This window comes from Haemaphysalis longicornis, unplaced genomic scaffold, assembly GCF_048455015.1.
Source record: "Haemaphysalis longicornis isolate Haplotype H1 unplaced genomic scaffold, Haemaphysalis longicornis Haplotype H1 scaffold_15, whole genome shotgun sequence".
NCBI lineage: Eukaryota > Metazoa > Arthropoda > Arachnida > Ixodida > Ixodidae > Haemaphysalis > Haemaphysalis longicornis.
This window is the reverse complement of record NW_027526257.1, coordinates 16,642,301-16,662,839: the sequence shown is the minus strand read 5'-3', so window position 1 is coordinate 16,662,839 and position 20,539 is coordinate 16,642,301.

Sequence of the window (20,539 nt, the reverse complement as noted above, 5' to 3'; positions counted from 1 at the left end):
GCAACCTAGCCGCCCAGCAGCGTGCCGACCTCGACTTGCGAGTCATGATCGACTACCTCGAAGGACGCAACGTCGCCGTGCCTAGGGCGTTCAAAGGAAGCTTACCAGCATTCATCCTCAAAAACTACGTAATCGTTAGACAAATTTCAGCCACAGAACAACAACAAATTACCTTGTTGTCATCCCGGCAGATCTTTGTGACGAAATCTTGGAAGCCTGCCATGAGACCCGTCTTTCTGAAATCTCGGCACAGCACACACAATGGGAAAAATCAAGGCGAGGTTCTACTGGCCCCGCCTTACATCCGACGTCACACACTACGTCCGGACCCAGCAACCGACGTTACGTCGTGCAGATATCTCGAAGACGTCAGCAATCGACATTGCAGGTGTCCAGGAGACGTACCGTTGGGATCAAAGTTACATATATTGAACGTTGCTACAACTGCAAAAAACCGTCTAAATCACACGAAGGATAACGTCCAATAGACGACTCATAGTACTTTTATACGTGGTTTACGGGACGTTACCTTAGTGGTACGTCTTATGGATATTGTCGTGGTACGCATGCAAGACGTATATAGATGTCTGTTCTACATTGGTTTTCTGTGTTTGGCACAAGCATTAGTTTTTTTTATTCATGACTTGTGTGCGTTAGTATGATATTGTTGAGATGAACCTGTATGCCTGAAATTTACATTGTTTATACATTATTTGGAAGTATGGCCACCCCCTTTCCATGGTTTCCTACGTGTTGTGGGCATTTATACCTCAAATACAACTCTTACTAGCTATTCAGCACTGTTTGCTGTTACTTGTCACCTGGTTTCTAGATTAATGTGTTTCCACTTTTGAAGTGCTGCATACTGCATGAAGTCTCATATGTGAAGTGCCAAGCTGACCACACTCTCGCAGAAGCACACGAAGCACAGCTCTAAACAAGAAATGTCGCATCGAAAACAAGAGGCAGTAAGTAACAGCAAACCAGTCCTGATCAGTAGAAGCGCCCTGGACACTAAGGCAACCACAGTAGCGTCATCGAATTGTACCATAAAGCGCGGCTGTACAGGCCTTCTGCAAATAAACTATCACAGAAACAATTCAAAAATTAAACTAATGAAAATGACAGTCTCCCATCCTATCTGTAAGTACCAGGTAGTAAGAACGCTTTCAAAGTACACATAAAGCACAAAAGAGTTCAGGTAAAACAGTTTATAATAACTTCCAAAATATATATTCTGCTTTCGCAACACAACCACTTTAATTTTCATTCCTATTTGCCCTGGCCCACAGGGTACACATTGTATAAATACAAGAATAGCACAGATATTCATGACTATAAATAAGTCACACAGCACAAAGGTTGACAAAAAATAGGAAGAAAAGCAAACATGTAAACCCAGGGTACAAATAAAAGATAGTTATCCAACTTGACATATCGCACATTAAAATAATTGGGTGAAAAACAACGCAAGAAAAGTGTGAAAACAAAGAAGTCGTTGAATGGTGGTTATAAAAACACAGCTAATTTACGGAACTAAATATTTCACATGTAGTGAAAAGTTTGTAGAACAATAAAACAAAAGCACCTAGGAAACACAGAAGTGGTGTTGAGTGGTAGTTGTGAGTGCCATACAAATTTAAGCTACTTTAAACAAACCAACATCTAGGGAAATGGTTATAATCTATAGAAAAGGTGTGTATGAAGAAATGACTACGGCGGTTACAAGAGCAGTAAAATTTACGCGATGAAATTATTCACACGTAGTGAAATAGCAGGACAACAATAAAATAACAAAAAACTATAGAAACAACCTATTGAATTCTGGTTAGGAAAACGAAAGGTTACACAATTTCAATATTTCACACAAAGTGATATGATTTGGGAACAAATGAAAAAACGGGGAACACGGACCTGATTGAATATTAGTTACAAGAAGACAGATTTACTTGACTACGTGATTCACACCAAGTGATACGCTCAAAGAACAATTCCACAAAATAAAAACGCATGGAAGCACCAAAATGATTCAATAATGTTTCAATGGTGGATGCCTCCATCATCAGTTATGGTAGGGATTCTTGAACAGTTTGCGTTCTTCGTTGTGGTGCCAGAAACTCCCAAAATAGTTGCAGACCGGATTGGTTGGAAAGTGGGTAAACATTTCATGGTGCAAAGGCTGAAAGAAATTTAATACCGCATCTAGCAATAAAAACTAAGAAGCCGCAGGTTGTCGACAAAGCTGATATTTGCGCAGGATATGACTGATAATAGAAATCTGGGTCCTATACATTGTCTGCTGAAAACAATTGATATCTGTAACTACACGAAGATATCTAGTTACACACAATGCAGGATGCCACTCGCAGGTGGGAAAAGCGTGTTTCCTGTTTCCCAACCCAGAAGAGTAGTCCTGCGCCAAATTGACCGTCAACAGTAGCTTGAGCAGGTGCCTTGTGGAGACTTGCAGTCGCACCTCCCTTGCAAGCCAGCTCATCAATCTAGGAATGGGTACAGGAAAATCTGTGTTGTTAGTACAACTTTTTATGACTGGTATTATACAGAATGGCCGCTTACATTGTCCCAGAAAAAGACAGTGTCTGACAGCAGCAGTGTATGACACCACACCTAAAAGCTTGTGTTCCTTCCGCACAGGAATCTAAACGCCATAAGGGTAATGTCTGGGTCCGGATGGATCCCACGTTTCCTGGAGAAGACAGCACAGGGGATTTTTTCTGGGTTAAGTTTAAAAGCGTTCTTGTCTGCCCAGCTGGCACGTTTTTGACACCGAGCTGGAATTCACGCTTACAGATGGGCACATTGCATGATTTTAAAGATACCTGGACGTCGCCTACATACATTGAATAAGAAATGGTAGGTGGCAAGGCCTCCTCAAGGGAGTTCACCTTAACTATGTACCGAGTGCAGCTTAGAACTCCACCTTGCGAACGCCGTTTTCTTGCACATGAAGCCTTGAGAGTGCGTTACCTATTCTCACGCGAAATGTTCTTTCGGACAAATAATGAGCAAGCCTGTTCATCGTGTTGCCTGAGACACCAAATGACTTCAGGTTACAGAGAATACCGTACCGCGAGGCGGTCTTATAGACCTTCTCAAGGTCAAAAAGCACCGTTACGCAAAACAGATAATGAATAAAAGCATCTCTTATGTAAGAATCGGGAGCGACGGGCTGATTGTTTGTGGATCGCCCTGCCCTGAAGCCTGCCTGGCAGCTCTCGAGAAGACCATTGTACTCAAGAAAGTACACGAGCCTCCTGTTTATGATCTTCTCGAGGAGCTTGCACAGGCAGCTTGTCAAAGGATTGGGCTGATAACTGGCAGGAGAGGGAGGGTCCTTTCCTTCCTTCAGGGAAGCCACTACTATGAGATCCCTCAAGATTTTGAAATGAGCCCCGAAAGGCATATGTTGTATATAGGTGTAGGAGTGTTTCAAGGGTGTCTGAGCGTAGGTGTTGTATCTTGCTGTATGTGATTTTGTCCTCACCTGGAGCTGAAGGCTTACATGTGGTAACGGCTGCCTTCAGGTCGTGAATTAGAATGGAGAATTGTAGTAAGTGTGCGACTTCTTGCTATTACGCAGGGACAGCTTTTCTGCCGATGTTTTGTGCTTCATAAAAGTGTTTGTGTAGTGTGCTGAACTGGACACGTATTCGAAGTGTTGTGGAAGAGTGTTAGCTTTGTCTTCGAGTGTGATCCCTGTTGTACTAACCAAGGGCACGCTGTGTGTGTGTTGTCCTTTGAGTTTGCGTATTCGTGTCCAGACTTTGTATGTGTCCGTGTACCAATTAATGGATGTCAAGAAGGTGTGCCAACTCCCTCGTTTTGCCTCACGGCGCGCACGTTTACCGAACGCCTGGGCCCGTTTGAATAAAATAAGGGTACCCGACGTGGGGTACCGACGAAAGATACCCCAGCCTTGTTCTGGGCCTCTCGCACCTGCCTACAGTCCTCATTCCACCACGGCCTCCTCTGGTGGCGCGGGGCACCAGAGGCATGGGGAATAGACTTTTCGGCGGCAAAGAGGATGTGCGCCCTGAGGAGTTGGGTAGCGTCTTCAACGTGTAGATGTCAAAGCGTAATTTTTAAAACATTCACATCTGTCGTACGGAAAGAACGAGCTGAGGTGTTCGTGCAGACGCGAATCCAACACCCTAACGCAGGTGTTGCGGTGTTCGTTGAGGAGGTGAAGATGATTTCCATTGAGCTGAGGCCGAAATGGCAGAAGAGAAGAAAGTGAGCGTTCTGGTGCGGGGAGCTAAACAACAGCACTTCGCTGGACTCATTCCAAACAGGCCTAAAACCATAGCTGAGTTCCTGACAGAGGCTTCTGTGATCGAGAGGACCCTTGACTTGCATTCCAGGCAATACGATCGACCACTCAACGCCATTTTGGCGAACCCCTTCACTGCCCCTGGATTCCCGACGGAACACTTGCAGGAAACGATCCACGCCGTCGTTCGAAAAGAACTGAAGAGGCTTTTTCCAACCACGCCACAACCCCAGATCGCTTCCATGACCGACGTGATCCGAGTAGTCCAACTCGTACTGGAGACTTCTACTCCGTCGGAAGCACCCCGCGCACTTCAAGCGATGATTTACGCCGCTGCTGTTTCGTTGACCCCGACCTGCTCGACTCCGTCGTCAAGACGCCCCGCTGTACCCCCGCCCAGTGTCGGCCGCCTGACTCCCTGTATTCCGAAACCAGGCGCCAAGGAAGACGGCAGTATAGCGAACTCCCGATAATCGTCATCTGTGCTACCACTGCGGAAAGGCCGACCACATCTACCATCGCTGTCCATACAGAAGACTCGGACTGCCTGGTTTCTCTGTCGACGCACCTCGCCTTCTCCCTGGCCAACGACGGCGTGAGATCGACGACTACCTATCTCAAAGAAACCGTGGCCCAGCCCGTTTCACCCGTTCACCGTCACCATACCCGTACGAGTCGCCCAACCACCTTAGCAATTCTGACTTCACACGGGGAAGGTCCCCCAGCCCACCAGGGGAAACTGAAGGCAGCAACTTATGGAGGTGAAGTTGCACAACGGCGAAAAAAAAACCTCCAACGACGCAAGCGTGCGCCGAAGACAGTGATTCACGACATGGCTTCATCCCGACGATCCGACGGAACCCTGAGGAGACTCCCGAACACGACGATAGCTACACAGCGGGATGCGTACCTTACATTACACAGACGGCACCCGCGAGAAGACGACGACAACGATGACGCACCGTGCCTGCCCCCCGACCACCCGGAACCCCCCCACCCCTCCGACGCACCCGGAACTCGAGGAAGGCGGCGTCCGACGTCCCACTTGTCCATCGACGGTTTTGACGTAGTCGCCCTCATCGACACGAAAGCCGACTACTCGGTAATGAGCGGGTCATTCGCATCCAATCTGAAGAAAGTTCCGACAGGATGAGACCGTCCGCATATACGTACAGGAGCAGGCCATCTCGTAACGCCAAGTGTAACGGGCACATCACGCGTCACCATAGACGGCACTACGTACCCTCCTGTGTTGGTAATCATGCCCAACTGCTCCCGTGACGTAATTCTCGGAAAGGACTTTTTGATACACAACGGCGCAATAATTGATCTGCACAACAAGTCAACAACTTTTAAGTGCGAATAAGCGACCCAAACCATCCACCGCCGGCGGCGTTGGCGTCCGCAGTGCTCCTCTATATTTGAAAAAGAAACAGCATCCGGCGCCAGGTTTCGATCCGAGGAATTTGCGGCCGCAGCGCGACGCTCTACCGACCAAGCCACGGACGCGACGGTGATATCAGTGTTAGACGCGCCTTATATCTTTAACGCATTCAAACTACGTCGTCAGCGGCGTGCGTTGGCGACTCAGCGGCGTTATAGCGGCTTGATAACTGCGTGGTGTACACGTGATACTACAAACCCGATGGAAGAGAAGGAAGAGAAGGCGGCGAGGCGGTGGGCTGCGGGGGCCGAGCGCAAGCGCCGCAAGCGGGCCGACAACCGTGCATTCGCACTTTCACATTCTCCCCCTCGGGGAAATGCGGGGGAATTTTTTTCCTCAGATCACTGCACGACGCCACAGCCGAACCCCGATCACCGTGCTGCTGTAAGGATCGCCGACGATCTCATCACCCTGCCACCCCTCGCAAGCTTGATGATCGCCGTCTACTGTGAGGATGCTGCTCCTGACATCGACGCTATCCTAGAGAGTAATCGAAGGTTCCTTCTCAACCGCGGTGTCTCCATCGCTAGAAGCAATGCGCGCTTTAAGCAATGCCAGTCCCACGTTTTGGTCACCAATTTCACCGAGGAGTACCAGCATCTAAACAAGGGCGCTGCAATTGCGTTCCTCGAAGAAACGCAAGAAGAAAGTCAAGTGATTGCGGTCGCCAACTTTGAACGCACACGCGCAGATGTTTTAAAGCTGCCGCATCCTTTCGATGTGAACCCGGCGCTGCAGCAAGAAAATCGGGACAGATTACTGAGTTTGCTGCGTCGCTACAGCGAGTGTTTTTCTTCAAACTCAAGACACCCCTAGTGAAGCACCGAATTATCACCGAAGATGGAGCCCGACCTACCCGACAGTCACCGTACCGCGTCTCTTCACACGAGCGGCAAGCCGTCCGGACTCAAGTCTCAGACGTGCTGAGCAACGACATTATAAGGCCATCGAAAAGCCCCTGGGCTGCACCGGTCGTACTCCTAAAGAAACAAGGCGCCACATTAAGGTTCTGCGCTCACCTACGCCGACTCAACAAAATCACCAAAAAGGACGTGTACCCCCTGCCACGAATCGACGTCGCCCTCCACCATCTCTGCCATGCCACGTACTTCTCTTCAATGGACTTGAAGACCGGCTACTGGCACGTTGAAGTGGACGAAAGAGAAGGAGAGAAAACTGTATTTATAACTCCTGATGGTCTATACAAGTTCAAGGTGATGTCTTTTGCGTTGTGCATGGCGCCAGCAACACTTCAAAGAGCCATGGACACTGGGCTAGCTGGCCTGAAGTGGCACACTTGCTTTCTATACCTCCACGACTTGATGGTATTCTCCCGGACATTCGAAGAACACCTTTCAAGGTAGGCGTCTGTACTTGAGGCCATTCATACGTCGGGCTTAACGCTTAAGTCTGAAAAGTGCCATTTCGTGTATGAAGAATTGACGTTTTTGGGCCACGTCATCAACACCGCGGCAGTCCTGCCTGACCCGGCGAAAATTTCAGCCATCGCGAACTTCCAAAGACCGAAAGACAAGAAGGGCGTGCGAAGATTTCTCCGACTGTGCGAATACTACCGGCGCTTCGTCGCAAACTTTGCTGGCATTGCAGAGCCACTCACACGCTTGACGAAAGATAGCACGCCTTTTAGCTTGGAAAATGACCAAGAAAAAGCATTCGGCGAGCAGGAAAAACGCCTGCAAAGCCCGCCGTGCTCGCTTATTTCGAGGAGAATGCCGAAACGGAAATGCACATGGACACCACTGATATAGGTTTGGGTGCCCTCTTCGTTCAAAGCCAAACCAGTTGCGAAAAGGTAATCGCCTATGCCAGCTGTGGTCTGCGTAGAAAGACAAAAACTACTCTGCCTCCGAGAAAGAGTGCCTGGCTATAAAATGGGCCATTTCAAAATTTCGCCCATACGTGTAAGGTTGTGACCGGTTGTGACCGTTTAAGGTTGTGACAGACCACCATGAGCTGTGTTGTCTCGCCTATTTGAAGGACCCTTCTGGCCTCCTTGGGCGATGGAGCTAGCGTCTGCAGGAATTCTACGTTACAATCGTCTACAAATGCGGCAGGAAACACTCCGACGCCGACTGCTTCTTCCGCGCCCCCTTCGACCCACCACTATCTGTTGAAAACAGCGCGTTCTTCTAAGTCGTTACGGTGAGCAACCTAGCCGCCCAGCAGCGTGCCGACCGCGACTTGCGAGTCTTGATCGACTACTCCGAAGGACGCAACGTCGCCGTGCCTAGGGCGTTCAAAAAAAACTGACCAGCATTCAACCTCAAAAACTCCGTAATCGTGAAGACAAATTTCAGCCCCAGAACAACAACAAATTACCTTGTTGTCGTCCCGGAAGATCGTTGTGGTGAAATCTTGGAAGCCTGCCATGACGACCCGTCTTTCTAATATCTCGGCACAGCTGACACAATGGGAAAAATTAAGGCGAGGTTCTACTGGCCCCGCCTTACGTCCGACGTCACCCACTACGTCCGGATCCGAAAAACGCCACCGGCGAGACTCACCGGACTTCTGCAGTCTGCAGCAGATCGCCATCCCATTGACGCCTTTCCAGCAGATTGGAATGGACCTTTTGGGCCCGTGTCCTACGTCACGATCCGAGAACAAGTGGATTGTCGTAGCAACATACTTACATGACGCGGTACCCAGGGACCGTTGCTCTTCCGAGGGGGACTGCCGAAGTCGCAAAGTTCTTCATAAGTCAAGTTGTGCTGCGACAAGGAGCCCCTGAAGTTCTAATTACGGACCGCGGTACAGCCTTTACTGCCGAGCTGATGCAAGGAATCTTGCACTACGGCAACACGGATCACCGAAAAACGACGGCCTACCACCCCCAAACGAACTGACTTATGGAACATTTTAATAACACGATTGCGGATATGCTGTCCATGTACGTGATATGTTCAACATAAGACCTGGGCCGAAATGCTCCCATATGTTACGTTTGCGTACAACATATCTGTCAAATAAACTATGCAGATGACACCGTTCGAGCTTGTCTACGGAAGGTCGTCGTCTTCTACGAGCGGAAGCATGGCGTCAAGCATCGTAGTCGGCCGTGACTACGATGCTTGACGCCATGTTTCCGCTCGCAGCAGACGACGACCTCAACGCGGACGTCCAAGGATACCTTAAGCGTGCGGAGGAGTCCCGCCAGCTCGCTCGAGTTCGCACAACAGACCAGCAGCTGGTGGATGACAGGCGCTACAACCTCCGACGCCGAGACGTCGAGTACCACCGAGGGGATCATGTTTGGGTTCGGACTCCCATCCGACAACGCGGGCTACGTGAGGAGCTTCTGCGACAGTATTTCGAACCCTACCAGATTCTACGACGTTTCGGCCAACATACCTAGGAGGGGATCCCCGATGGCGATTCCGGAACATCGCGATGACGCACGCGGCACGAAGTCGTCCACGTGGTTCGCTTGAAACCTTACTATGCAAGATAACTGACTTTTTGTTGTTGTTTGAACTGTCTTTTATTTTAGCATCGGGACGATGCACTCTAAGAGGGAGGGTAATGCCGCAAACCGTGAATTTGGTTTGCTTAATAATGTTTTGCTTTTACCGCCCGGCTGCACCGGTTTATGTTATCTGTGTGCCAATGGAAGCGCGTGTTCCATTCTTTCTTTCTAGGCCGCATGTGTTTTCTCTTCTGATAGGGAGGGCGTTCCCAACTAACGTGAACAGCCTAGAATAATCTTCATTGTTCTGGACGTAAATCGACGGTTCGAGAAACAGTCGCGCGAAAGATAAAAAGCCTGCAGAGGACACGCCGTGGCATTCCATTCCACTCTACGACGAACGCCGACGCACGTCACTTTTTTGACTGCTGTCTCGCCACCTGTGTATTCTTTGAGTTGTCAGAGGAGAAAAAGTTCGCACCAATAAACTCCTTTTCTTTGAAGACAAATGCGTCGTGTCGTGTTTGACTTCGTTACAATACCTTGCGGTTCAGCTTACTTGGTATTCATTACATATGACAAAACAAAGAAGGACAATGCTTATACACTATGGCACACACATGAAACTGCCTGCTTCAATAGTTTAAAAGCCCTTGTATTCCTGCCGATCGGAATTATACTATAAGACTTCACTGCATACAACGTAACTGAGAAGTGCAAAACAATCAGCCCACGTTTATGTTTTCCTCGCGCTAAGTGTTCGCATATTTTGTTGCCGGTCAGCAGAAGAAAAAGCCATAGTTACATCCGCCTCCTGTTGCCAAATACTCGCTCCTTAGTTACCCATGTTTTTGGTGCACACAGGAGCAACATAATGTTCCGTAATATAACGTTTACGTCTTCGCTGTGCGCAAAAATATCAGAAATAATAAAAACTTCTGTAGCGATGAGGTAGTATTACATCTGATATCGAAATTATTTTTTCAAAATATCTAAGTTTGATTCAGATCAAAGAGCACAGACGACAAACCGAATACCGAAAATGTCGGGCATTCTCCCCTAGCGGCAAACCTACGGAAGGGTGAAGCATGCGTGTATAAGTGTATTCAAAGATTGTGAGGCCCTCTTTCGCCACATAGTGCGCCAGAGATTGGGGCCTCGTGAGAGGAGCAATTGCGTTCTTGCGGAGGCGGTGGCACTCTCCCTTGCGTTGAATCGGTTCTAAGCGATTTTCATGCCCCATATTCTCGAGTTTCGGGGTAGTGTCACAGGTCAACGCAAGCGCATTGCAATGCCAGCGCTTCGCCCTGGGGGCTCGTCCTCGGTGATCAAAGCGGCCCCGGCACCAGATAAGTATTCCTTCCCTTACTTTGATTAGCAAGAGCAGGCGGGTACTTGAGTGTAACACAAATTATATCCCGTCTACAAACAGCTCCGGCTCCTGCATGACATATGCTAAAGCACACTAGGAGCATTCGAAAACTCTCTAAATGCCGTTAGTTCGTGACACGTTGGAAAACGATTGTTCCCGTGTTTTAGTATTGTAACTCTATGAGATCATGAGGACGATAGGAGGTACTGACAGCCCGAACTCGTAAGAGGCTTCGCCCTAAACCTGTTTCGCTTAGGCGGCATGCGTACAAGAAAGGTCCGGCACCACCACCGGACGGTAGCTTTATACATGCGCGTTGTAAAGTTGCATGTCGCTCAAACTTCTCCTCTTGGTGTGAAATTCAAAAGCGTAATTGTTCTCGGCGAGTAGAAATTGAAGACGACACATCCACCTTACCTATATTCAGAGCGAGAGAATTTTGTAGAAAACCAGGAACGAAAAGAAAGGAAGAAGTGAAGAAAAGAAAGTCAACACATGCACTTTTCAATTATAATCATCATCATAATTTTCTAGAAAAACATATGTGTTCGTCGCTGCGTCACCACGTCCTCTGCAATTCCTTCATCTCAATGCTGCCATGACCAGGATTCGGGGAAGACTACGTAATCGACGATGCCAGCCCCCTCAGCGTGAAGCGGCTGCCCGGAATTTAACGTGGATCGGACAAGCGTCGTGGAAGGTTCAAGGCCGTGAAGTAGCCTCGCAGGATCACGAAACCAGGCGAGGCCTGAGTGCTGTATTCAATAGAAACATGAACAGAGACATACTCGTTAAGAAGCGCAAAGCGCTCTGAGAGCCCGCCACCACCCTTGTTAATGAGGTTGATCAGAAGCTTGTGACAAAGGTAGATCGGAGCGCGTTGACAAGGCTACGTAACCAAATGATAAGAATCGCGGAGGCTCTAAAGCAAGTGGACCGCAAAATAGAGCAAGTTTTGACACTAGAAAATCCAGAAGCCGCGTTTGAAGAAAGAGTGCTCGAATATGAAATGAAGATACTCGAGACCTTATCCAAGATTGACTTGAAACTTGAGGAATACGAGTCGTTTTCTCCCACAGCCCATCGTGCTCAAGAAAATATTGCCAATACTGACATGCAAGGTACAATCCGCACGGAATCAATTGTGACAGTGAAGCTACCAAGGTTCAAAATGATCAAGTTTGACGGAACCAGAAAGCTATGGGCACGGTTTTTTAATCAATTTCAAACGGCAATACACGACAGAGAGAGCATGCCGAAGACGCAAAAATATATAACCTGCTGGCATCGTTAACAGAGGAGGCTGCCTCACTAGTTGAAGGGTTGCAATTCTCAAGAGCAAATTATGACCACGTCATAAAACTGCTGCGGGAGGGCTTCAGCAACGAGGACAATCTCCGAGAGGTCTATACAAAGGCGCTTGCCTCAAAGCGGTCAAGAGCCAGAGAGACATAACGGGAGCCATGCGGCTTTATACCAAGGTACAGCTTAACAAACGACGACTCGAATCATGGGGAGTCAAACTGGAAAACTACGCACCAATGCTACTGACGTTGATCAAGAAAGCTTTGCCTTCCGATATGATGGTGGACTTCAAGAAGAAGTGGAAGACGATCGCGCACCCAGGACGAACGTCAGACCTACATGCAGGATGTCAAGTTTCCAGAGCGTCGCAAGCAAAAAGTGCATATTCTGTGAAAAACAAGGACATTGTACATAAACTGCCAACGGACCATTACGCTGAACGAAGAGAAGGCCGGGCTTCAGCGGGAAAACCGATGCTTCCGAAGCACCAGACGAAATCATACAGCGCGAGTTCGCCAAGCGAACATTCACTACTAGGCTTGCAAAGGAAGACACGCCACTTCTGTGCTGTTCCACGAAACGTAACCACGATAGGAGCGATGAAGAAACGATGCCTAAGGGCCAGAAAGAGTCAAGCCAAGTTGCATCCAGCCGGTCGTGCATTATGCACACACAACAGACAAACATCTCTTTGTGCATCTTGCTACAAACTGCTCTCTTGGACGGACGGGCAGAAAACTGACAGGTATGCAAGAATAATGCTTGACACCGCGAGCCAACGATCTTTCATTCTGCAAAGCTTGCCGCGAAAGCTAGGATGCAAGGAGTAAAGGACGGAGAGGGTAACCGTTGCGTTGTTCGGCGGTGGCGAGAAGGAAATGGCAATAAGGAATGTGGAAGTGAAAATAAAGGGCAATCGTTATAAGAACTCATTATAATTGAAGCACTGGAAATAGACATAATCTCTAAAACACGTTGCCATCCCCACCCAAGAGTTGAGGAAGTTAAAGCTCCAGGACTGACATCAGCAGATGACCTGACGCAATACCACAAGACAACGTTAACAACAACGTTCTCCCATTAACAACAACGTTGCTCGTTGGAGCGGAATATTATTGTGAGATCGTTAAAGGACGAACGAAATGGCTTCAATACGAAGTAATAGCCACGGAAACTATTTTAAGGTGGACGTTATATGGGCCAACACAAGTTCGAGCCTAACCAATGATTTCGTCAACAGTGATGGTGCTGTAGGTAACCACTCTGAATGAAGATATAAACGAAGAAGTTCAAAAGTTTTGCGAACTATAATCAATAGGCATCAGCAGCCACATAGCTCACACCAAGACAACAGACAACGATGGAGTACATACGTACATCAAAAACACCATGGCTTTCCAGGACGGACGTTATGAAGTCAGTCTTCCTTGGAAGGAACACGTCACGTTGGACGAAAAAAGTGAGTGGCTGAAAAGAGACTTTTACAGGTACCCAAAAAACTATTTGGGGACCCCAAAAATCTTCAATCACACGACAAGGCAATGTGAGGGTATATAGAGTCAGATTTAGCTGAGAAAGGTTGCACAGAAGAAGACACAACAAGGAAGATCCTCGCTTACTATATGCAACATCAGGTTGTGAATAAAGAAAATAGAGCGACAAGTAAGATTCGAATCGTGTTCGACACAGCCGCGAGTCGCACGGCAGGTCGCTCGTTAAATGACAACTTACACACTGGACCGAACTTCAACTTTTGCACCACATCCCTATTCATAAATTTCAGGAAACACAAAATACTGATGGCGGCAGACGTGAAGAAAGCTTTCTTTCATATAGCCATTCACTAGGAAGATCGAGACGCACTTCGCTCATTGTGGTGGAAGGAACTACCGAACAAACACTAAGAGCTCCCGACAGTTGGGACCTGGAGGATGAAGGGAGTTACATTCGGCACGAAGTCTAGTAGTTTTCTATTAGCTGCAGCGATTTATCATCACCTAGATGCAGTAAAAGAAAAGTTCCCAACCACAGTCGGTGAAATGAAGAAAGGAATTTACGTCGATGATGTGTTTCTACGTGCTGAAGATAAGTGAACAGCAGGAACCATGTACAACGAGGCACGAAGTATATATGGTGCAGCCGGAATGAATTTCATGAAGGGGACATCTAGCGATCCGACTCTAGGAAGTGTCTTTGACAACGAAGGGGAAGACCTAGACCGGCGACTGACACAAGAAGGAAAAACTATACTGCTTGGAATGAAGTGGAATTTAATAGGGGCCACATTACCTTTCCTAGCACGGCCTGGCGTTAGGAGATCGATGTCGCAGAGATAACATAGCGTCAGCTTTTAGAAGTCACTGCCAGATTATACGATCCCCTAGGATAATTAACAGCTTTTTCCGCACGAGGCAAGCTGCAATCACAGAATGTTTGGAAAGAGTCATTCATATGGGATGATCATTTACCCGATGGATATCAAACAGCTGGCGGATTTCAGAGCTCTCGGTGCTGGACGGGTTTTCGTTAGCAGGATGCTTACACTCCTTTGGAAAAGCGGAATATGTTATTGACTCTGCACGTATTTTCTGTATTTTCTGCCCCGTATGCCCAAGAGCATACGTAGAAGCAGCATATCTTGTGACGACATACACTGATGGAAGCAAGAACACCTAGTTTTTAATGAGCAAAGGAAGAGTTCCACCGCTCAATGACTTAACACTCGCAAGAGTCGAACTTCTGACACCAACGGCCACAGCACGGTTAGCCAAATACATTGTGGACAACTTTGTCATAAATATGAAAGACGTCAAGTTCTGGACAGACCCACAAATAGTGCTTCGCTGGGTCAAATCAAGGAAAATCAAGAAAACTTTCGTTTAAAATCGAATAAATAAAATTATGAGGAACTCAAGCGCAAACCAATGGGGCTACGTAAAAATTATGAAAAACCCTGCCGACCTCATGGCGAGAGGGATAAAAATTAAATAACAGCTTGCGTCAAAGGCCTGGTGGAAAGGTACAGTTTGGCTTATGGCATCTCGTGAGAGAGCGGCATATGAAGCATAGATAAACAACGTGGAAGAAAAGCATGTTGCGAAAATGCAGCAATTGATGCTTACGTCGTGCGATAATCAAGAAAAACTTATTCGCGTGAGCAGGTTCGGATCATATACTAAGACCCTAAAGATCGCCGCACGGGTGCTACATTATTCGGAGAAGCTACGAATGAAAGAATAAACATCAGCTTCTAAGGCAGGAGAAGATCTGAACAAAGCGGAATTATTTCTCATCAGGGAAGAGCGAAAATAGCATATGCGTCCAGGCGAGACGGTAAGAAAGGGCGCTACGGAAACGAAAGGCTCATCACAATTACACGGCACCGGACGTTTCACGGACACTGAAGGTGTAATCAGAGTGAAAAGTCGGCTGGAGCGAGGCGACATGAGTTTTGATGATAAACACCCAATCGTACTGCCGAGAAACAGTAAGCTTTCTGAGCTTTTGTTACGACATGCAAGTCATCAGACACTGCACGGCGGCGTCTGTGTAACGCTTACCAGATTACGAACAATGTTATGGGTAGTTCAAGGCCGGCAGTTTTTCCGAATGATCATTACGAGATGCATGACAAGCAGGCGATTGAACGGTCGACCGGTGGCTCAGGAAACAGCACCATTGGCAGCTGACAGAATCACCTAGTCAAGTCCTTTTGAACTCAAACGAGTCGATTTCGCTCGAAAATTGTACGCTAAAGAGGAAACAGGATGCACTGAGCAAAACATGTACATTGTCAGTTTCACGTGTGTGGTGACGCGAGCGCTACATCTTGAGGTGATGAAGCGCACATCCTCCGAGTGCTTTATACATGCTTTTAGAAGATTCGTGGCCAGAAGGGGAATGCGCAAGACCATCTATACTGATAATGCCGGATCATACAGAAGGTCGGAAAAAGTAATCAATCAAATAGTGAGAATGGAGGATGATAAAGAGCGTCTATTCACAACGAATATTCAGGTCAAGTGGAAGTACATAGCCGAGATAGCACCCTGGTGGGACGGATTTTATGAAAGGCTTGAAGGTGGCCGATGAGGCGGTGTGGCCGAGGCCACGTTTATTGAGTTTGCGCTGGCTGTGCCATGGTCAGGACGAGGCGAGTAGAACAGGGGTGCCGTTCCAGACCGGGTGCCGAGTGCTGAGTATCTTCCGTGCCAGCTGCCCGATCTGCTGATGATGATGTTGGCGCTGAAGAAGAGGATGATGGTGGAGCTACAGGGCCCTCCGCTTAGCGCGGAGCGCGATAGAGAAAACTGAGCTGGGTGTTTTGTGCAGAACTGCGCGAAGGCGGGGGGGGGGGCAGTACGATTGTCGCTTTTTGAAGTTCACAGGCGCATTCATTGTTTGTCCTTAGCCAGAGAGAGTCGCTGGGCAGTCAGTTGTATAGTGGCAGGGGTTGAGTAAAGGGCATGGTCCTGGTCGTCGGAGAGGTATCCTCCGGGTAAGGGGCAACCTCTGGTGGTCGAGTGTGGGAGTGCGGCTGCGGACACGTTGCGCGGTGCGAAGCGGCTGCTGCAATGGATGGTGGAGCTAACGGCAGGCGTAACTGGAATGACAGCGACAAGGTGAAGCGTGGTGCCGCAGAATGACGACCGGAGTACGGGTTTAGCTGTGACCCGGTGTGGGCTCTGTGACTTCGTCGCTGTCTGGGCTGCTTTCGCAACCATGGTGGGAGACGGGAGAGCGTAGCCTTACAATGAAGAGCTGCGCTTGAACTGCAATGATGTACTCCATGCTGCAAGCTGGTTTCGTCTGCTTGATTTGTAGACAGACGGCTGTGTCTCCCTAACACTGTCCTGGAGCAGGGAATCGGCCGACGCCCGCAGACCAGCTTTCGACGCATCTCTTGTTTGCATGGAGTCATGGGATTCTTCTTTCAGCAAATGTTGTTGGGAAGGGCGTCCCGCAATCTTTTCTCCGGTATCGTCATCGTTGCCAGGGCGTGAAGATTGTCAATAGCAAGCTGATGTGCTTCGAAGGTAGCTTCGAATCCCGGAATCCTCGATCTGTCGTTGGCTGCTGGAGGCTGTTCCATCTGATGCGAGGAAGATGGCGGTGGTACACCAGGAGTGCAGCGCTCATGAAGATTGCTCCCACTTGTGCCGTGCAGAGAAGTTTCGCAGCCACGAGCGGCAAAGCAGCCGACACTTGCTGGCGTCGGTGAAGCCGGCGCAACAACCAGTGGCGCTGCGGCATCGTGTTGCGCAGATTCCACTAAGGTAAAGATCGACTCTGTAGTGCTGCAAGCCGTAGCCAGCGCTGGCGTTTTCTGGCAAGGCGAGACTGAACACTGCGGCGAAGTTGTATGCACAGTTGGGGTTGGAAGGTGTAGTGGTGTAGAGGATGGCATCGGCGTGGGCGTGACGGATGTGGGCGTGTCATTACAACCATCGATGTAGTGTTTAAATATACTGCCTGAGGCACCATAGTGCTTAAGAACCGCCTTCTTTGTGTCGTCGTAGGTCTGTGAGCCAGGTGGTGAAAGCCAGAGCTGCGCGAGAAGCCCATCAGGTAGCCGTGCCGCTGCGAGGTGGTAGCGCAGCGGTTGGCTCTTCACGTTGTTGATGAAATATTGGCTCTCGAATTGAACAAACCATTAGTCGCCGCGGGGGGTGTAGAAGTCCGGTAGATCGCTGACGTCTGGGAGCTCGAGATACGCGCCCATGATCGCAGACCCATCACCTAGTGAGGGTTGGGGTACATGGGCCGAGGGCTGTGTTGTAGGAGTACTGGGGGTTGTAACGGCTGCAGCTTGTGTTGGGATTGTCATCTGCCGGGTTTCGATGCAGCAGTGGTTAAGGACAGTGTCTTTTAAGTCGTCATACGCACTGGGGCCTGGGGTAGGCAGCTGGGTCTGCTTATTAAGGTCAGCAGGTAGCTTCTGTAATGGCAAGAGGTACCTGATTTCCGGGAACCATATGGCATTTATATAAAAATGACTCTCCAGGATGACGAACCATGCAGCGTGGTTGGTGATGGAGTCAAACGGAATCAGCAACGGAAGGTCTGGGAGGGCGGGGAACGTTCTTCGCGTGCCGTCGTCCGCGTTGTGGCTGGAGAAGCAGCGTAGCAAAGCCAGGGCCGCTTGTCTGCGTCACCAAATTGTAGGCGGCCGATGAGGTGGTGTGACCGAGCCCACGTTTATTGAAGTTGCGCTGGCTGTACCAAGGTCAGGACGAGGCGAGTAGAACCCCGGTGCCGTTCCAGACCCCGTGCCGAGTGCTCAGTGTCTTCCATGCCAGCTGGCCACTCTGCTGATGATGATAGTGGCACTGAAGAAGATGATGATGGTGGCGCTACAGTCCGATGAGAAGTTTTAGGTCAGCATCACACAGACCATTGGAAGACGGCTTACGACAGAAGAACTCGGGACAATTGTTGTGGAAGCTGAATGTGTACTCAACAACAGACCGCTCACATATGTATACGACGACGCAAACGAACCGTTGCCAATTACGCCAGCTGACGTTATAGGCGGTAGACAGAGGGTTCATCAAGAGCCCACTGCCGCCGAAACATGCCGAGGAGGTTTAGGGAAAAACTCCCTGGAAAGAACACCAGCATAGTGGGAAAAATAGCAGCAGGAATACCTAGCAGAATTAGGAAGCGCAAGCTTGAAGTCGTCAGCTAACACAACAATTAAGGAAGGGGACACAGTATTAATAGGGGACAAGCCACACCGAGCCCATTGGAAGCTGTGCAAAGTGGGGGAAGATATTTCCAAGAAGGGACCGTCTAGTCATGGCATGTTTGCGGCAGAGACCTGACCGAGTGTTAATCAGGAGACCAGTACATCTTTTGTACTCCATGCAGGGACGCTATAATTGAATCCCCCGGGCGGGAAGATGCAGAAAACCAGGAAGAAGAAGCGAGGAAGAAGAAGTGAAGAAGTTACCACATGCACTCTTTATTTCTAATCATCATGACGTTTTTTTCTAGAAAAATGTGTTCGTCGCAACATCACCACGGCCTCTGCGATTTGTTCTTCTCAAATTTCATTCCGTAATATACCAGAGTGCTCATACCATGTTCTTGCGCCGCCTCCGAGCAATACCCACTTCTTCTACAGCACGCACATAATGTGCTAAGGCACCGCCTGTAAATCTAACGGGTTCCAGTTTGCGCCGCAGGTTGGCGGTACACGATTTTTCTCTCATGGTTAACGCCGTCGACGAAACCGGTTTATGTGTTCCATGGGTTTGCAACGCCGCACGTTATAATGCCCTGCAGAAAGGGCTGTGTCTACAAACGATATCCTCTGGATGAACATGTAGTTTACGCCAGCCAATTCTTGAGATCTCTAGGGACTCAAAATAATGCTTCGTGAGGTTGTTACATAACGGCTACCCGTACATTTATGATAAAAGTGATATAAACAGGTAGGCGAATTCCGCAAATCCATTATTTCTGCATGAATGCCGCTCTTACGCTAAAGGACGGGGACAACCTCGGCCGCATATCTGTCGTGTGGGATATTGGGATGGGCACTTTAAAGGCGAACTCTCCGAAAGGCTAGTGAGGGAGGAAAAGCCGGAAATGGCAATCGGACTGACGCTTCCACCGGCGTCACCTTAGCGATGTAGGCCTACCCTTATTCCAAGGCAGCTTTGTACACATGTTCTTCACTCTACCCTTTCCGTTGTCAACTCCACGTTGCGGACGTTTTCCCAACACAAGAAGTATATCCGACCCAAAGTATTAGTAAACTGACGTATCGTTGCGACATGGAACTGCAGCGCCACGCTGCGATTAAATTGCTCTTTTTGAATTAGTCACATAGCAACGTAATTGTGAGCAACAGAGAATTGCCCCCCCTACTGCAATTCTTGAGTTGCAAAGATGCGTTGATTTTCGCAAATCACATGCTGACATTTAAGAATGTCAGGAATCATTTTCTGCCTTTATTATACTGAACAATCTGTTCACTATTCACTAGTTGTTAAACATTTCTTGCTGTATTAGTGACATTATCCTTCACGCCCAATGCACAACCAAAAAAGTCCTACAATATTCTGATACCCCTAACACCGGCCCAAACAGCCTCTCATGTGGCCGACAAATGCATTCAGATATGGCCAAATACAGAATATACAAATTACTATAGCAGTGTAGCTTGCTGGGCCCGTTGGTGCATTCTGACGTTCTCGAAAAACACACGAAGACACAAATTAAACAAAGGACAACACACTTTCTGGAATAACAACTAAACATATATACGAAGAATAATGCACCATACGATAAACCGACCAGAACCCATGCCCAAAGTTTTAGCACAAATAGGCAGACGCCATACATATAATAACCACCCTAATAAACACGGTAGGAATGAACTCTCTTTATCACCCAAGATAATGCATGGTAGAATAACACAATTTCCTTCTTCTTGCTGTGTGATATATAACTCTTCAAGTATCTTTCAATCCACTTTACTTCTACTATAGCGCAAAAAAGTTACATTACCAAGACGAGGCGAACAGTTGTGCTTGCAAAAACTATATTACACATCATTCTTCCAATATCTGTTCAGTTGCTAGCCCAGCGAGTGTGTTGTCCTTTCCTGGACTTGTGTCTTCGTGTGTTTTTTTCCACTGGCTTTTCTAATACCACAATACCATTTAACACGCCTGTTCCTTCTTTCAGGGA